Raw genomic sequence first — 20229 nt, forward strand, 5'->3', positions numbered from 1 at the left:
TGCTTTTAATCCAAAAAGGTGTCTGTGTGCCCTTGCTGCTCTTCTCTAGAGTAGAACATTTCTTGTTGGGTTATGTCTGCATGTGTCTGCCTATCTTTTATGGGAAATATGCAAATTAAATTGCTACATTTCTCCACATCAGAAACAGAGCCGTCATGAATATTGTTAAACAGTTAAAGATATTTAATTTGCTTATTTCTCACAGCTCATAGCTCTTTTTTGAACACTCAGACGATTTTTGTGTCTGCCAGCCTGCCCATCCACCTACTCACCTGTCTGTTTTTGCTTATAGATTTATATATTTTTTAAGACTATCGGGCTAATGTTTTTACATTCCTGTGTAATATCAGGTCCCAGACAAGTCAGGTTGATTGACTAGTGTGTGTTCCACAACAATCTCCCCTTGCACATCTAAAACAAATGATCAAAAGAATAAATACCATGCTTAAATACTGTAGCTAATGATGCTATTTAAGAACTACATCTAATTGCAAAATAATTACAAAGCTACACATTAAAATAAAGCTCAAAGGAAACAAAATAGGTCAGTATTGTGTTTCAAATCACGCACGCATGGTTATATTTTCTTACCTTTCCACAGAAACAGTTTAATATGAAGCTACAGTGTACATCATATTAATCACACTGCATTATTTCAATAGGCCACCTAGGAATTTTTGGCTGGGTGTGCTGGTTAAATAAAATAGATCCTCATGGATTTTGGAAAAGTATGAATGTTGCAAGAATGTTTTATGAATGTTTTTGTTTGCCAAAACAAATTTAAGTGTCCAGAATGCAGAATGCATCCACATTTCATGTATAGTTAAGCTTGTTAATTAGAACTGAATTTTGGGCTTAGCACACACACACACAATTCCATTCAATTCAAAGGGTTGTGAGAGGCAGCTCCTTAAGAAAGAAACATCTTTCCACCTTAAAGCCAAGCTTGTTTTTTGGAATTAGTTAATTATCGTATTTAAATGAGCATTTAAGCACCTGTGCACACAGACTGGTTGAGTGATTTAGATGTATTAAAAATGAGAAAAGCTCCTTTTACGACTCCTACACCGTTGTTTATGTATTTATTTTTGCAATCACTCAGTTAAAGGATGAATATATTAAATCAAAAGGTATTTTCCTCTGATGCTTCTATCATCTCACAGCACAAATTAAAGAGAATTGGAGTGAAAAGCCACCCAAATCCCATGTGGGCTATCAATTATGGGACTTAAACCAGAGGATAAGGATGTCTTTTAAGGAGAAAAGTAGTAGCAGATCTGCGTTTGTTTTGCATCTGGCACCCTGAATTGTTTGATTTTCCTAAGTCCATTCAATAAGTAAACCATGCAGTTTTTGCTGTATTACATCCATTTTCACTTAATATTTTCTGCTGTTTTTTTTTCCACTAACATTTTGGCACATAACCAAGCTGTAGTGGCATTAAGACCTACTGTTTTCGCTCCAAAGATTCTACAGCTTTGCCAGTTCAATACAACATAGATCACAGAAGCACTGTGGATGGGATTTTACATCATGTTGAATCAATAAACTGTGACATCTGGCACCGGGCATCGGAGATCTGGCAAATTCAATAGAGTATAGAAAAACAATATCAGCTGGGGAAGAGCCAGTATACTTTACAAAGCATCACAACTGGAGCAAGGTAACTCAACCCAGTTTACTCATTGTGTGCCATTCTGCATGCTTCATATAATCCCAGGCCTTGCACTAAACAGAACCAGGAATCTGGGAGAAATAAATAAGATCAATATCTTATAGATGGCAGCATCAAAGAGCTGGGAGCTAACCAAATCAGTGCAATAAAAGGTAGAAATTATTGAGAAGCACAGAACTGAGGCCTAGGGATCCAAAAGCCCTGACAATGCAATTGATTAAAAGAAACTCAGAAGCTGGGTTCCAGAGGTAAGCGGATTCAATAAACAGAGCTCTGCTTTAATAGAAATTTCTCAGTGCAAGGATCAGAGAACTTGGGGAAAATTCCATCCACAGTGCTTAATGTTAAGAATTTTGAGTATGCTGAAAACTCAGGTAGATGTACTGTATGCAGTATATATATAATCAAAGCAATTGGACACGCTGAGCTCAACGCAGGAGTCTGACACCAGATGCAAACAATATAAATAATTCTGTTCTGGTATTTTGGAAATGTGCAGATTCATTCTGAAAGCCCTGTATTCATTTCAAATTCCTCAATTGGGCTTCTGGCTGTCAGAGAACAATTCGATTTGACCTTCTAGCTTTGAATGGACAAGTATGAGGTATGAACTACTTCATTCCTGCGATATGAATAAGGGAAAAGAATCCCATCTGTTCTTGCTTTACCTTCAGAAATGAGCACAATCTCCAGTAACCCTTTAGATTTGAGGAACCATTCAAAGTGGTTTTACATTTATATGGAATATATTAACAGTAACCAAATAAGGAGAAGGATATTTGCAATACTTTGCAAACATTTTAAATGTGTTTTTGTAGCTATTTATGTGTGATCCAGATTCAATGACTTTTTAAACTAAATAAACGTGTGCATTGCGCTTTAGACTTTATACAGTACTTCAGAAGCATTGCAGAAGATGAAACAATGCTTTTTCATGTGATTATGTTTTTTTTAAATCCTAAATTGTACGGCTTTACAATTGCAGCACACATCAACATACTTTCTGCTTTGTTTCTATTGTGTGGGTCTGGAAACTTAATAAAGTTCGAATCTTGTAGGTGAATTGAAACAGGTCACAGATTTGCTTATAGGAGCATCTTTTATTGCCTGAGTGACCTCTATGTGACAGCAAGCAAGGAGGAACTGAAGGCGTATATAGCCATGGCGTTTGTAATTAAAACTCTGAAAGCAGTATATACACACAGACATATTGCCGAACTGTTGGCCAATCTGGCCCAGTCCTGTCAATGCTATTTGATGGCAGAGCTCTAAGGTTAATTAAAGAGCCTCCATCCCTCGTCCCTGCCAATACAGACGGACAAGACAGCCTGTAATTAAAGTGACACCTGTTTGGTCTCATTTGCAGCACTGTATACCAATCTACCATCCACCAGCTCTCAGGGTTCAGAAAGCTCCATAGAGGTGAGGACTGCGTTTCAGGACTGCTTTTGTGCGTGTCTATAAACTCAATCTAAGCTTCCTCAATTTTTATGTGTTTGTCTGTGTATGTGAACAGCCTGCTTGCCCAAAACCTGGCTGTAATTAGTCCTCTCTACCTGTCAGTGCCTGACTGAGCCAAACATACCACCTTTTGGGAGGACAATGCCCACCCAATCTGTACCTGGACTTGCTATGGCTATGAAAAGTCTGTCCTAATTCCTAGTGAAGTTTTTTTTTTTAAGTGTGTTAGTCATCTTAGCAAAAGTTTTAAACGTGAGGAAAAGAGACCCTTTGTTTCCAGCTCCAGCCTTGGTCTAGTATGTTAATATGATTTTATACTATAATAGTTCCTTTGCTCCCACATTCTGTAGCAGTGCCACAGTGCAGATAGCGACAGCGCTGTAGCGTTGGGGATACTCACTCCTCCTTCCTTGAACAAACACCTTGACTTGCAGTCCCTCAGGCATCTCTCTAAACACGGCGCATCTCTTCCAGCGCTCTGTGTGCTGTAGAGAAAGAGACAATCAAACATTGTTATCGCAATGCCAGACTTCCACCTTCTGTTTTCTCACCACTTGATCCAGTACAGGGGCGCAGGGGAGCCGGCAGGTGAAGGGCGCAGGGCAGGTTTCACCCTGGACACGACCAGGGCACGCACACACATACACCAGGGCGAATTTTCCCAGAAGACAATTAGCCATGTCTTTGGACCCTTATGAACATGCAAACTCCATGCAGACGGTTCCCCAGGATTCGAACCCAGGACCCCAGCCCTGCAAGGCAGAAATGCCCAAAGCCAGACTCTGTCCAGATTTGGACAGATTATTGCTGTCCAAATAGTTTTTAATATAGCTATCCTGCTGTCCATAGCACACGATTATACAAGATCAAAATCACTTTATTAGCCCTGTACAATTTCTTGCATTAGGAATTTGTCTTTTCGCAGACCCCAGCTTGCTCTCCATGAGACACACAGGCACACAGACAGGGAGAGAGAAGCCTGCGGTCAGAGCACAGGGTCAGCCATTTATACAGCGCCCCTGGAGCAGCTGGGGTTAAGGGCCTTGCTCAGGGGCCCAACGGAGTAGGATTCCTCTGCCGGCTGCGGGATTTGAACCGGCAACCTTCCAGCCACAGGCGCAGATCCTTAGCCAAAGTGCCACTGCTCCACCCCATTTAAATAATAAAGGATGAAAAGCATTTCTGTAACATGCATTTTCAAATAATGTGGAAATATAAATTATGTTAAGCATGTGATGTTTTGCATTGATTTTTATCACTGACATAAGTGCTTATGAGAAGTGGCATAACCCTAATCCTATGATATTCGAAATATATATATATATAAAACGAAAAAATGAATCTCTTTGGCCCATCTAGACCGTCAAGTACAGTAGTTAGTGGTTAATCGATTCCAGCATCTCATCTACCACTTTCTTGAAAGATTGATTTTGAACCTGCACCTTGCGCAGGAATGAAATAGACGACAGGAAATTACGTACGAATAGTACCCGTCCCGTCAGTCATTTCGAATATAACGGAAAGAAGCCCGAAGCGCTGCTCTCTTCAAAAACCGTAACCGAGAACGACCATTAAAAATGAGAAGGAGGGTGTTAAAGTTATCCGTTTGTCCGAGCCGAGTCCACAACGTGTCCGCGTCGTCGAGACTAGACGCGCAGCTCTGAGCGTGAAAAGCCCTTCGCAGGCTTTAACTTCAAAAGTTTGAGAAGTAGGTGAATTAACGAACAACAAAAGCTCGCATTGTGTAAAAACCGAGTCGAAGGCGGACAAAAGACGGGTGAAAGTGCGCTTTTTTTTTAAAGAACTGTATCCCTCAAAGTCACATTACAATCGTGTTTAAACCAAGAGAAAAGTTCGCAGTTGGCCGGTTTTTTTTAACGGAATACAGCCGCGGGCGGAAAGGCCGCAGAGCACCGTCCCCAACGGTCACATCCGGGTGCTCCAGTGTCCCGGGACGCCTTCGGGTCCGAGCCGCGCTCTTCTCGGCAGCCAGAGAGATGCGCTAAGCCGCAGCGGGGGACATCGGGGGTCTGAGCACCCGCGTTGGGCGGCGATATAACGCATAAATTGGATTCAGTGTCCTGGGACATTGGCAACATCTACTACTCCTCTCGGCTCCGGGAACAGCCGTGTGGCAAGGTGGACCACGTGAGAGGTACCGAATTTTATGAAGACTGCGGGGGCTTTAAAACGCCGCCAATTCCAGGCCTTTCGCGAAGCATTTTTTTTTTTTTTTTGTGAAGGAGAGGTTTTTACCCGCTCGGCAGTGAGAGGTGGCGCTTCTCATGAGGACAAAAACCCGCTCCTCGCAGGGGCGTGACTGCGCAGCGGGCAGGGCAGCGAGTCGCAGCCGAGATGCACGACGGCGCAAGTGGAGGAAAGGAAAGGAAAAAAAAGGGCGCGTCACGCCTTTTTCCTCGTTGGCAGAGCCCTAGCTCCCTTCTTGCTCACGACGTGCGCCACTTTCCCAAATGCAGAGTTGGGGGGCCTGCGTTTTCAGACGATCGGCGATTGAGTTTGCAGGTCTTCGGCAACCGGATTGAGGTACAGTAGACGGTCGCGGTGCGGCAGATCCCTGCATCAGACCGCTCGTCGGGTCTGCTCGACCCATGAACCTGCTCAGAGCAGCAGTGAGGTAAGAAACGCGCTTGCAGTCTTGTCACAATAATTCTTTCAAAGCACGAACACATTTGTCCCTAGACCTGACGTTATGTTTAGATGATTATTTCTGATCGTTACAGAATTGTGGCGAGGCTCTCTGATCTGTACATCCAGAATCGTGACATTGTCATGTGGCCTGCACTGAAACTGAGTCTGACACTCCTTTTCTAGAGAGCTTGCTGTGCCTCCTACAATGAGCTTGACCTGATTGTACCAAAAACTAGATCAAGTCTACTGAATCCCTTTTAATCTGCTCCTTTGCAGGTTTTTGATCCAGCCATTTTCTGAATCGCTTTAATAGCAGTCTCCCTGATTGCGAGTTAATTAAGGATCTGCCTGCGGCAGATTTGTGTGATGGACTGTATTGGAGAGGAGCTAGGTTGAGTAGCCCTGATCTAGATTGTTGACGGACATTTTGGAAAGAGTAGCAGTGCTAAATAAGGATCTGAACAGGCTACCCAGCCATGGTGTTGGATACCCTGTCCTTTTTCAAGAAACGGCTGTGGGTGATCCTTGGCTAAAGGAACTATTTCACACCAAACAGGCCAGATGGGGCCAATGGCCTCCTCTCATTTGTAAACATTCTTATGTTCTTATCTCTGCGGTACACTGCTAATTATATCACCGCAATTTGAGTATTCAGCGCTTATCTGTACTCTGTTTTCTAGTCAATATTAAGTTATTAATGCAGTTGCCTGCATTTAATTGACTGCCTACTGCCTTTTTGAGATTTGAGAATTAATCTTTTATGAGGATCTTTTTTTTTTCAAAAGCCTTCTGAAAATCTAAATATATCATATACTCTGTATGTATTACTGACTTTTCTGACTCATTAAGTTATTTAAACAAGACCTACCTTTTCCGAATGCATGTTGACTAAATCTGAGAAGCAAGAACAAACTGGGCAGTCTTGTGAAAACATGTCTGAAGTCATTAGTGCTGATCTTCCAGCCCTCTCCTCTATCTGTCATTCACGTGTTTTGCGTAAAGGCAAATCCATCTGTGGCGATCCTTCACGCCCCTTGTTGGATAATTTCCACTTACTCCCATCAGAACGCAGATGCCGGCTCCCCAGCCCCAAAACCAACAGATTCAAGTTCTCATTCGTACCTGTAGCCGTGTCCTTACTTATCTCTTGATTGTCTATGCAAATCTGTATGTATATTGTTATTTCTTTTTTCTGTCTGTCAGTAAACCAACACTGCTGCTGTAAAACAAATTGCCCCCCCCCCCGGGGATAATAAAGACTCTCTCACTACTCACGAGGATCAAAATGCCATATTTGATCCTCTAGTTCTAGTTATCATGTCTGTAATGTTACATGTAATAGGAGTATTTTTTTATCTATGATCGCTTTGTTTGGTTACATTAACGATTGTCGCATTAACGATTTTCCAATCGGTGTTATTTACACCTTTTCGGCGCTGCCGTAAAGATAGCTGGTGTTACAGTGTGAGAACAAATACTATTACTCTGGCTGTGGTGTGTGTATGTGGGAACAGAGGTTCAAGACAACATGCTTTGTCTACACTAAGGGAACCCTCTCTGTTTGTCCAAATGCAAAGAATGTGCCGCATGTATATAAATGCGGCACCGCAGTCCCTTAGTCTAGAGACATAATTATTAGCATAATCACCATATTGATGATTGTATTTAAATTAGAATAATTGATATGTATATGAGGGTTGTTGTTTTTTTCCCAACACCCTTTTATAGACCTGTCTCATCAAACCAGGAATCATTTGATTAAGATTCATTAAGCGTTTCACCAAGCATTTAATTACAGTATGCTGCCTTGAAAAGGGTCAGCATATCTAACTATATACAATGATTTCGGAACTGTAAAAAGGATGTATTATATAGACATCCATTTTCTCCTTCAACTCTCATTACCATTGAAACTAAGCAGCTTCAGAATCTTTGGAACCACTTAAGTCCATGAGATTGTGTATTGACTGCCAAAGGATACTGAGCAGAAGCCTCCTGTACAATGGAATATGCGATAGCAACAGAAATGACAAAGGAAAATCTTAATTCTCAAGCTGGATTTGTCAGCTAAATTCTCAGAATGAAGCTGTATGTTTTGTGCAGCTCAGTCTTCCCAAATGAAGGATCCCTTTTATATAGGACAGCCTCCTAAGAGATGTTTTGACATTTGTCATCAGTTAAAACCCTGTTGTATTTTACAGATTTGTGATGCAGTCAATAGCTTCTTTAAAAATAGCTTTTTTTGTTACTTGCTTCATTCTGTAGAGTTTGTTTTTTTAAGATAAACTGATTTTTTTTTGACTGACCCCAGCCTAAATAATAATCTTATGACACAAAGGGCAATATTTGGACTAATGTGAGTCGGCAAAAAAAAAGATATGTAAAACTGTTCTTAGATTTGCTTACCCCTGATATAAGTAATTACTTAACAGCTAAATTAAGAAAAAGGAAATTGCAAGGATGAGAAAAAAGGAGCTGTTTATAAAAGACTGTAGTTGCCCATTTTTTTCTTTGTTCTTTAAATGAAGTCACAGACCTTAGATACAAGTGCAGAACGTAGAAAAGTCTTATGTTTATTCTGCTCTTGAGTTAGCATTTGGAGATGGGAGGGTGCGGTGGGTATCTAAACTGATAGTGTACCAGTGCTCCTGCCGATGGTGACACAGTGACACGTTCCGTGCGGCAGGACCCATGACGATAAATGACCCAGAACATATTAATGAAATTATCTAAGCAATATCCATTATGTTTTATTTAAAAAGTGTATCCCAAATGAAGTAGTTAATCCTGCTTTAATGAGGGCTCCAGGGCACAGCAAACACATCTTTCAAACATTTCGTCTGCAAGAACATCAGTGATAAATACCGATTCATGGTGGGGGACATGGCAGCAGGGAGCCTATCAGAAGACATGTTCTGGGGAATGGAGAAGCAAGAATCTCTCCTTTGGCCTTTAGCAAGTAATCCCGAGCTGGTTTATTTTTTTCCAATGGGCGGTACCTAATTATTTCATGAACGATCCCAGGACGTCTGATTCACCATCAACAAGAAAACTAGTACCATTAATTACTCTATATTAGAAAATACAGTATGTTTCCAAACTTTGTTTGATTTTTTTTCATGTGTTGTGTGAAACTCTTTCTTTCCCCTTCTCTCTGGGATGTCTTTTCTTAATTCAGCACCACAAACATTGTGTTCTCAGCTATTCTTATGGTCATGTTTCCGTTTAGATTTTGAAACAGTTGTCATACTGTATAAATTTAATATTGTCAGTATGCAATGTTTACCGCTTGTGGTATATACACATGTAAAGTATACAATGGTGACTAAATAGTTTTGGCACAGGCTGTAAATTCATATGCTCTTACCTGTATAGCAGTTGTAGCTCCTGAGTGTCTTATCTGTAACTTCCATGCTGAAGAAAAAAATGTTGTGTGTCTAGTATACCTCAACTGTGTTTTAACACCTTGCTTCTGTAACTCGGTGATAGCAAGGAGACCAGACTGCTTCACTTGACAACAGCTCTGATGAGTGCAGAACCTCTTGGAGATAGTGGCCTTTAACCTCATGTCCTTTGACGTTTTCCTTTAGAAGGCCAAAAATTTTATGCAATTCCTAGCCCTTTGGAGAACAGAACTAATACAGAACATAGCCCGCAGCCTATTGACATTTTTGAGTTAAAAATGTATATATGTGTTTTTTAATAAATAACTGCATATTAAAGGTCATGAAAGCACTCTCATTCTGGTACCTAAAAGATTGATTTTTATTGAAGAGGGATTAAAAGCCAATCTTTTAAACTTAGAAATTGATGCAGGAACCCCGCCTCACATTCACGTTAAAGATTTGTTCCTAGCTACATTATTTTTGGTCATGCTCTCAGGTCATTAGCTGGAAAGCTAATGCATTAAACTGTGAGGCTTCTATCTTTTACAGCATTGCTTTTTGAGTTTATCCATCTTCTTGCAGGTCTGTTGCACAATGAAATCAAATGCAAAGATCTGTAAAATGTCTTACATCTATGTGACCAAAATGAAGATTTGTTAATTAACTTTGCAGGATGAACATTTTCTCTTTTTGGTTAAGAAATAACTGCACATGAACATATTTTTTTTCCCTAATTTTAGCCATTTCTTTTTTTTTGTTGTTGTTGGGAGGTGGAATTCTTCAGTGAAGCGATGTGTAACGGTCTATTGTATTGTCTACCAGGAACAAACCTGGAACCTCCTCAAGCAGAAGAATAGGAAACTGCTTGAGAAAGAGCTCTTGAATGTCTTCTTGCCAAAAGGACCAAAGCCTGCCAAGCAGCTGACCTGTGTGATGCTTATACATTGTTTTTCATTTAGTTAAGCTAATTATGTAATAAAATCAGACTAACTCCTCCTTCTAGTTTCTTAAAATGGCAAAGTGCTTAAAACCTTATTTCCCTGCTTATTAGTATTGCCAATATTTGGGGACATAAAAAAAAGAAGAAAATGAGTTTGTTACTCTTTATACGTAGATACAGTATGGTATAGAGCATGCTTGGAAAATCTTGACAGACAATATTGCAAACTCGGCTGTTGTAGCAAGCTGTTTAATTTCCTGACTCTGTCAGTGCCTTTTTTCTTCCTGCTCTTTATATCATGTTTTTTTTTTATTTGAGCCCACCATAAAGACACTGTTACGACCGCAAGTGTTTAGGGGTAAAGGGGTGTGACATTTAAGATAATTGTTTTTGAAGCGGGTGGGTTCTGGTGAGGGACTAGGAAGCGTGATGACAGAGGTGGGTGCAAAAGTGAGGATTTTAAGTTGAACAAGTGACTGGTAAGACACGGTAACACACAGGGGTAAGGAACTAGAGTGGTGCCAAAGGAAAAGAAAATAAACAAAATGGAGCTGGCTAGGAACGTGAGGGAAAGCTAACCTGCCTACAAAAGAAAACCCGAAACACATGGTTTTCGGCATCTTCAACACCCTAGCTATCCTCCACTGACTACCCAAAACCATACAAGACAAATGGCACTCACCCGTACTAAACTAGTGTACTAATACAAAATCAACTAAGTGTGTAGAATGTACCCAACAACCTAAACTAACCCTTAACACAAAGGTTCACACAAAAACACAATTGAACTAGGAATACAAATAAGGGAAAACGAGAGTAGTCAACAGGAACGGGGTACAAAAGAACACAAAGGTTGAACATATAACACGTTAGGGCAAGGTAATGGCAAAACATGGATAAACACACAAACGAACGAAACTACAAAGAAACTAACATAAACCAACGAAACAACAAAGCTGAAGCTATACGAAAATACACTTACACAAAGCAAAACAACAAAGCCGAAGCAAAAACTAAACGAAACGATAACCGAAGTGAAGCGAAACCAAACGGGACCGAAGTCAAATGAAAGGCCTCTTCCTTCAGAAAACCTCCACGTTTTATGCTGAATAAGATGCACTCTGATTGGCTGAGAAGCTAATTGATCATGATGTCATACGGAACTGTGGTGTAATGGTGGGCCAATGGGGGAGGGAGAACAATGAAGGGTCAGCAGTGTGGAACATAACAACAAAAACACACAGACCACACACTGGGACGGAACTGACACTTAAAAGAGTTTTTATTTTCCTATAATTGTCTTTCTTAGTTCTAGAATATCCTGTCATACATTTTCAGAACGGACCTGTCCTCCTTGGGTGGTTATTCTTTCTCTGCTAACTAAATACTTCAGGAAAGAACACCTTCTGGCACAGATTCTCTACGACCATTGGTCGACAGTTTATGAGAAAAGCTGCTGTAGACCATTGGTAGTGCTATGTATAGCACCCGCAGTAAGTACAGCACAAACAACTTCTGTTCAGTTTTAACAAGTGGTTTTGCAACTGTTTCCTTAAAAACATATAACTGTTTTTTTTTGTACATGCCGACTCCCTTTACGGTGACATTGGTCATCCACTCAGCCTTGCTGATCAGAGCCTCGCTGACCTACAGTATATGGGAGGAATGAAGATTGAACATGCTGACTGCTGAATTCTCATTCATACCATCAGCCCACAACCTACAACCTATTTGAGATGGCATCAGCAAGAGGAGTGGAAGGCCAAACAGTGGCTGGACAGCACACCATGGAAGCCCAGGCTCACTCAACCCCATCCAGTTAAGACAGATTCAGATGGGGAATCTAGTTAGAGTAGACTAATGAAACAGTGTGGGCTCATGCTTGCAATTTCAGATTGTAGGACTCCATGACCGCCTTTTATTGGTAGGGATGCTTGGAGAGTATGTTTTATTAGTACATAGGCCGAACAATATGCCACAACAATACAGAGAATCAAGTAATAGGTTTATTCCATGCTGAAAAAAAGAAGAAAGAGAACACAACGTTTCAGCCGTGGAGCCTTCTTCAGGTGTGAGAGAGACAGGGCAGTAGCTGCCCTGTGTCTGCCCTGTGTCTCTCTCGCACCTGAAGAAGGCTCCACGGCCGAAACGTTGTGTTCTCTTTCTTCTTTTTTCAGCATGGAATAAACCTATTACTTGTTCCTTTGCAGCCTACGCATGCTGACGCAGCTACCCACCCAATATGAGGATGACATATAACAATCTAATGCTTAAGAAGTATACTCTTTTTCCTCTGTAATCCTATTGCTGTGCATTTTTAAAGTCAGTCTCGGAATCTAACAGTGAAATCTTTATTGTTCAGCAGGCGTATTGACCTACTAGAAGGGTTCCTCGAGCTATTCAAAAGAAAGATTCTTTGCCAGCTTCATCATTTTCAGCCATAAGCCGAAAGGTCCAAGAATGGCACAATGTAATAATAAATCTCAAAGGCGGTCAGAGCCACAGCGGTGCAAGCTAGCCTGTGACCTCATGGGCCAGGAAAGGCTGAAATCCCTAGCTGCCCTCCAGGGAACCAACAGCATAACTGCTTCCTTCAGCAGGTGTGGAAGTGATTCTGTTGTTGGACATCTGCTCTTTAAAATATTGTATTGACCCTAAACATGGTGTTCTGTAAGCCATGCTGAGTTTTGATTTGGTGTATCGCCGTGAGAGAAGGCTGCAAGAGGTTTATTTCCTTGCCCATTTCAAGGTGTTTGGTAAGAAAAGGAGGATTAGCTGCATGTTTCCTGTAGTCTTGTGTTCTGTAGACATAACACCATGCAGTGTATCTGTTGTGTTTTTTTTTCTCGGTGGAATGCGGTGGGGGTGTATTTATGTAGTTTTGCTGCCTTGTTTAAGTAACACAATGGTGTGATTCCAGAGGAGGAGGACAGTCTTCTTTTCTGAATACAGTGATTAATTCCCCCTCGTCCTCTCATCCCCCTAGTGAGTTCACCCTATGGCATGATTCACTTTAAAGCTGCCCTGTCTTGGAGTAGAATTTCCTTTGTAAAACATACATTTGCTTGTTTTCTTTTGATATAGTCCTTCTTCATGCCTTATTTCTGGTCTTCACAGGGTCCGTGTATGGCTGTTTAGTTTGTTCAGTTTCGCCTCACTTTCCAGTTTCCAGTTCCAGGCGAAATCAAAACCTAAGCAAGCAAACTACACAGTTGTGGATGTAAATCTGTGTTATAGGTTTACTATGTAAATATGCAGTGGTTGTGTATTTTAACTTTATCAAATTGCTCTATGGGGGAAAAAATGGTGTATCCAGTATTAAGACTAAGCTCAGAGTTCTCACCATCTACAAAACATTATTTTTCTTTGGCATCTTATTGACACATTGTTACCATATTTACAAGGGTGTTTCTGGTTTGGGATTTTTCACAGAGATTGTATGGAATATTTTGATTTTTTTGACATTCTACCTCTTCCTGTCCCAACCTGCAAATGAACCTTTTAAAGGTGTTAAAATCAGCTGAATGATCTCTTGACTTTGCTGAATAGTACTAGCACTACAGGGCAACATTTTAATGCTCTGAAATGCTTTCCATTCTCTTCCGGATTTACAGTAGGAGATAAAACTTCAGTGTTTCGACATGACTTGTATAATTAAAAACCATTCCCCGGCTCCTGTGTCCTAGTTCACTCACTGTGGTGTTTTTTTGGGGGGTATGATGAAATATATATAGAAAGGTATTTTTAAGACTGAGGTTCAAATGCATATTTGATTCCATGCTCTGTGTCAAAGATACCATAAAGTTACTATTAATAGCTCATTCTGATTTATTATGGTGAGATTGCTACCTCTGTGTTACAGCTGGCAGGTTTTCAGATGTGATGCATTCATTTGTGTTGCTTATGTTGCAGTTTTGAAATGCCTACCTCTATTCAAGAGGCTTGAAATATGAACTTGAAAGCTAACGCAACATTCAGAGTTGCTCATTTTAAGGTCTGCAAGGTCCAAGATGATAAAGTCCACAAATGCATATTAAGTAGGAAGTATGTGTATATACAGTATACTGTATTTTTTGCGTTATGTAGTTTTTCTGTCTTTAATGTTCTGTTAGAAGTGAATTACAATTCCATGGGCTTCTGCTGTTCTTATTTTTGATCTAATATGTCTTATATCACCTCCCAGTATATGAAGTGCAGCTGTCCAATTCATCTACAGTCTTTTGTGTATGCAGTTTTAAACATGAACCTTTACTATAATTGTCTTTATTGGGCTTAGTCTGATGCAAAAATGTGAGAATCCCAATGATGTCTTGCAGCCTGTTATGTTTTGTGCCTGGTGTTTTGTCCCAGCTATGTTGTTTTAATGTTCATTCATGTTATATATAACTGATAAATATACTATGTGCCACAACATATTATAGAACAGAGCACAAACTGAGTATATTACTGAATTATACTCAGTGTGTTGTCAGACTATTGCACAGGCTCCCCACAGCAGATTAAGAGGGTACTAGAGAGTAAAACAAGGTCAAGTTTGAAAGCATTTAAAATAGCCTTTCCAGAATCTGGCAGGTTATGGGTTCATTTTAACTTCTGTGTGTTTTCAGTCAGCATCACACAAAGGGAAGATTGATTTTACTTTGCACTTCAGCTGGGATTCGGCTTGACAAAGAAACGAGCACGGCTTGCGAATCGTCAAAGATTATAGGACTGTGGGATGTATAAAACAAAGTGAAAAGCAAACTCCTGGACCCAGGGTCAGCAGTGCTGTATTAAGTGCAGTGTTCAGGGAGAGGAGAGAGTTCTTGTTATACCTCCAGGTGGCCATGTGTTTTTGGAAAGTAGTTATAAGCGACCTTGAAGGGGAAAGAATGGTAAAACAACACTCACATATACACTCACATAAACACACAAGACAAACACCAAAGAGCTCGTGGAAAGCAGCCAAGATGAAATCCCTCCCGGCTCCAAAGAACTCATTAGAACCAAGAGAATCAATATCGAGATTTTGTAAGCATGAGTGGGAACAGTGGACTGCTGGAGCTCACTGGCTTATTTTGGATCAGCAGTGTAAGCTGACTTTGATTCTTTTCCATCCTGGTTTGTGGCCCACAGAACTTCTCTTCTGTCATCCCTGAGCTCTCTGGCCTGGTGAGCATGATAGGGTTCATCTGTCTCAGCGAGTGGGACTGTTTCGTTAATTAACCCTTTTTCCGTGTCTCTGAACCTGACTGACTTTACAGTGTTTTATGTACAGTACATACTCTACAAGATTTTGAAAGTGCTACAGTAAGTGTCACCTTAAAAATAACAATCTAATTTTCTACTAAAATGTGCAGATCATTCAATACGATAATTTTATATCCAAGTACAGTAAATATGTGTCAAAACATATGTGCCTATACTGATTCCATCTGGTTATGCTCATTACCGCTGTCAGTCTTCATCAATTATGAGACAGCTAGGGCATTTAATAATAACCACTTGGCAATCTTCCGAATGATATGCCACAAATATTTCATTTTTACAGTTTCTATAATTCCTTACTATATCAAATATCACCATCATTTTCGGTAACCCTGAACAAGTTTGGGATACTGTGGCCAGGAGCCACATCTCGGGAAACCCTGGAGAGGATGCCAGTCCATCACATGGCACATAAAGACACACACACTTTTTCCCAGAAGCCAGTTAAATTTCCAGTATGTCTTTGGTCTTTAAGAGGAAACTGGAGTTCCTGGGGGAAGCCCACACAAACATGGGGAGAGGATACAAACTTCATGCAGATAACATTCCAGGAATTGAACCCAGAGTCCCAGTGCTGTGAGACAGCAATGCTGACCATTGCAGTTTCTCCCATTCAGTGCTACCCCTCCTAAAGTCTGCTCAGTGGGAGCTGTGATTACACTATGTTACATCATGTTGGAGAAAAAGATGGGAAGGATCAGGGTGTTTTTTACACTTTTACAAGATGGTAAATGGTCCAGAGCCATGTAGAGAGACAAACGGCGCTCCCTTTCGGGTATAAAAGGCAAAACTAATCCGCCTGGGGCAGAAGAGAAGAACAGGCATGGGCCTCTGCTGCTGTTGCTGCTAATTACCTTGCATGCCTCATTAAACAGCAGCTATAAAAAAACATCTCTGCTTGTTATTGAGCTGTAAACCTCTGCTCTTTCTATGCTGGATCTTTAGCTTTGCTGGTTTATTTTTTAGGCCTGTCACAGGCAGGATGCAAATTCAATCTCTGAGCATTGCTTAAAAAGTGACCTCAGGCCATTAAACATGTTCCCTCTGTGTCATAACTTTAAGAAGCACCTAGCAGTCTGGCCTCTTCATTACTCAAAACTGTAATAATTCAGGGGTATAATTTTCCAGCTGGCCAACCACATTATACCCATATATCAGGTGTCTGACAACATGGTAATATATACAAGTATATTCTCATCTCCTGACTTCAGCGTCTATTAATAAAGTTTTGTGCTGTAAAATTGGTTTGATCTCGACTATTTTTACCAACTTTTGTGGTGCACCAGATGTTATGGAGTCTGATTATACAGTGCCTTCAGAAAGTATTCAGACCCCTCCACTTTTTCCAAACTTGTGAATTGATGAATGATGAATTGATTCTCAATCAACACACAATACCCCATAATGACAATGTGAAAACACGTTTTTAGGAATGTTTGCAAATTTATTAAAAATTAAAAACTGAAATCTCCCATTGACATAAGTATTCAGACCCTTTAGTCAGCACTTTGTAGGACCACCTTTAGCAGCGATTACAGCTGTGAGTCTTCTTGTGTATGCTTCTTTCTGCCAGCTTTGCACACCTGGATTTGGGCAGTTTCTCCCATTCTTCCCTTGCAGATTCTCTCAAACTCTGTCAGAGTGGATGGGGAGTGTTCGTGAACAGCCGTCTTTAGGTTTCTCCACAGATTTTGTATGGGGTTCAAGTCGGGGCTTTGGCTTGGTCAAGTCAAGGACATTCAGAGACTTGTTCCGAAGCCACTCCAGCGTTGTCTTGGCTGTGTACTTCAGATCGTTTTCATGCTGAAAGGCGAATCTTCGCCCTAGTCCATGGTTGTGTGCACTCTGGAGCAGGTTTTCTTCAAGGACCTCTCTGTATTTGGCTCCATTCATCTTTCCCTCAATCCTGACCAGTTTCCCAGCCCCTGCCACTGAGAAGTATCCCCACGTCATGATGCTGCCACTACCATGCTTCACTGTAGGGATGGTGTTAACCAGGTGATGTGTGATACATGGAGTTCAGTTTTTGTCTCATCAGACCAGAGAATCTTTTTCCTCATGCTCTCAGAGTCCTTTAGGTGCCATTTGCCAAACTCCATGTAGGTTGTCATATGCCTTTTACTCTCAGAGTGGCGTCCGTCTAGCCACTCTACCATAGAGACCTGACTGATGGAGGGCTGCAGAGATGGTTGTCCTTCCGGCAGGTTCTCCCATCTTTACACTGGAACCCTGACGCTCTGTTAGTGTGGCCATTGAGTTCTTGGTCACCTCCCTGACCAATACCCCATTTGGCCAGACGGCCAGCTCTAGGAAGAGTCTTGGTGGTTCCAAACTTCTTCCATTTGACAATGATGGAGGCCACTGTGCTCCTTGGAACCTTCAATGCCTTGCCAATTTTTTAATACCCTTTTCCGGATTAACAGATTGACACAGTCCTATCTCGGAGGTCTACAGAGAGTTCCTTGGACTTCATGGCTTGGGTTTTACTCTGCCTTGCACTGTGAACTGTGTGTGCCGTTCTAAATCATGTCCAATCAAGTGAATTTGCCTCAGGTGGATTACAATCAAGTTCTAGAGACATCTCAAAGATGATCAAAAGAAATAGGATGCATCTGAGCTCAATTTGGAGTGTCATAATAAAGGGTCTGAATACTTTTGTAAATGGGAGATTTCAGGTTTTTTTATTTTTAATAAATTTGCAAAAAAATCTAAAAACTTGTTTTCATTTTGTCATTATGGGTATTGGGTGTCGATTGATGGCAAAAAATAATTAATTCAATCAATTTTGAAATAAGTCTACAACACAACAAAGTGGAAAAAGTGAAGGGGTCTGAATACTTTCTGAAGACACGATGAGCTCATTGAATCTAACTCTACTTGCTCTTGGATATTTCTTCTACATATCACCTTGAAGCAACTAATGGACTGCCACTTTTGGGGGGAATTCAAGAAGCCTTTCAGGAATAAGAATGCAATACTTTTCTATTTATAAAATACTGAGAGACTAAGAAATGGTGGAGATTAGGGCTTTCCTGTTCATGTACTGTACAACAAAAAATTAGTTTGACAAAATAAGGCCTCTACACGTTTGCACTTATCCATTACTTTCTTTGCTTTGGGGATCCCTTCAACACTGCACTTAAGAAAACGTCCTTCACAAGGGCATCTAAAGGCACTGCCTTGTGACTGGAGGTGACCTAGCAGAGGACCTAGGCCATGTGTATGAAGATGGGCAAAGAAACTACTGACAGACATGCTAACAAGAATCTTTCAGGAATACCAGGAAACATTGTTTCTTGAGCAGGGGTTTGTGAAATGAAATGTGGGAAATCAGTTAAGAATCCTCACAGAGTCTTTAAAGAGTGAACCTAAAAGCACTTTATAGCAAATTTGGAATTGTTAGGCCTGGTTCTTTGTTGTGTATGGGGGCATGGTCAAGAGCTTTTATGCTGTGTGCAAATTCGTGCTGTCCTTCTGAGACCTTACCTTTTCATCTCCCTCGCTTGCAGTGACTGTGAGAGGCAGTAGACTACCAAAACAGAATGAGTCTCATGTTCTTAACCAAAACATAGTCACCACAGGACAGGGAGGCCGAAGAACACTACGTGAGGTAGCGGTGTTGTAATGCAAAACATCTGCTCTGGCCTGCTTATTATTTTCATGAATACATTTGTAAGTGTTTTACAGATGTTTGTATGCAGCCTTCAACGCTAGACAGATGGATGAATCTTCATCCGACCCCAGATATTCTACTACTGAAACCTTCATCTCTTGCTCTTTCATATAAACATTCAAGAGTTTTAACAAGGAAACAATATAAATTAAGCAGATTTAATTGTTAATTATTTTCTTTTCGGTAGCTGCTTCAATTAAGAGAACCACATAGAGTCCAATGCTCATTTGGGAAGTGCCAAGTATCTCTTGACACTGCCATGCAGGCAATAACAGACCTACAGAAACAGCAGACTAAGTCCCTCTAGTCTGTATACCCCTCAATACAGTACTAAAGATGTGGAACACAGTGTACAAGCACAAGCTCACTGTAGCCAAGCCAAAACCCATACATGAATATAAATAGAGGCCTGGGGCAAACTGGAAAGAAGATCTTTAGATTGCATCCCCGTAGGATGTGTTTGGTGATTCTGCTTAACCTACCCATAAAGGCAAATAAAACACACTATGAGGTCCCAGAATGAACCTGCCCTCGTAATGTTGCATTAATTGTACGCTGTAGTTGCAGATGTATGCCCAATTGGGATTCTTTCTCAAGATGTTTTTGGCTCTAATTTAAGAAACTAGGTTAACAAACTTTTACTTTTTTCCCATATTCACTCATGTGCCTTCTTAAAGTTTCAATGTAGTTTAAAAAATCTCTTTGGGATTAACCAATTAGAGGTACACGATTCTGTGCTGTTATGATTACAGTCGCTTAAGAAAAAAATTAAAATATAATTGACACTAAACGTTCACCATCAGTACCTGCTTTTTGTAATTCTGGATGGAAATCCGGTATTCTGCTTATTGCTTACAGGGCTTCAAATTATTTTTTGATGGATGTTGAAAATATTTCAGGGCCATTATTTTAATCATACTGTATTTGCTTGTGCTTTTATGAGCAGTGGACAGTTCATTTTACGATAGTTTAGAACTTTATGAATCATCATCTTGCACAAGGTACAGTATATAATGTATAATATATAAATTGTTGGGCATCTTAATTATTGTGCAACACAATAATTATGTTTTTTATTGGGGGCTTAAACATTTGTCCTGACCATTTGCAATCTTTAACCTTAAGCTGTTAATATTCCTCACCTTTGTTTGCTAAAGGAATGCATGCCAAAGACCGTTTTACCGTCTGCATGTAACTG

General features: G+C 40.6%; 1 long non-coding RNA gene across 1 annotated transcript in view; it reads left to right on the forward strand.

The window, feature by feature from the left end:
- The first annotated feature begins 3327 nt into the window (after positions 1-3327).
- The window catches only part of LOC148641188 (uncharacterized), a 108195-nt gene continuing 91293 nt past the window's right edge, over positions 3328-20229 (forward strand). Inside the window, exon 1 of the long non-coding RNA XR_015930391.1 lies at positions 3328-5771. This is a non-coding gene — a long non-coding RNA (uncharacterized LOC148641188). The remainder of the gene's footprint in view (positions 5772-20229) is intronic.

This window comes from Lepisosteus platostomus, chromosome 25 (genome assembly GCF_059453375.1).
Source record: "Lepisosteus platostomus isolate fLepPlt1 chromosome 25, fLepPlt1.hap1, whole genome shotgun sequence".
Lineage (NCBI taxonomy): Eukaryota > Metazoa > Chordata > Actinopteri > Semionotiformes > Lepisosteidae > Lepisosteus > Lepisosteus platostomus.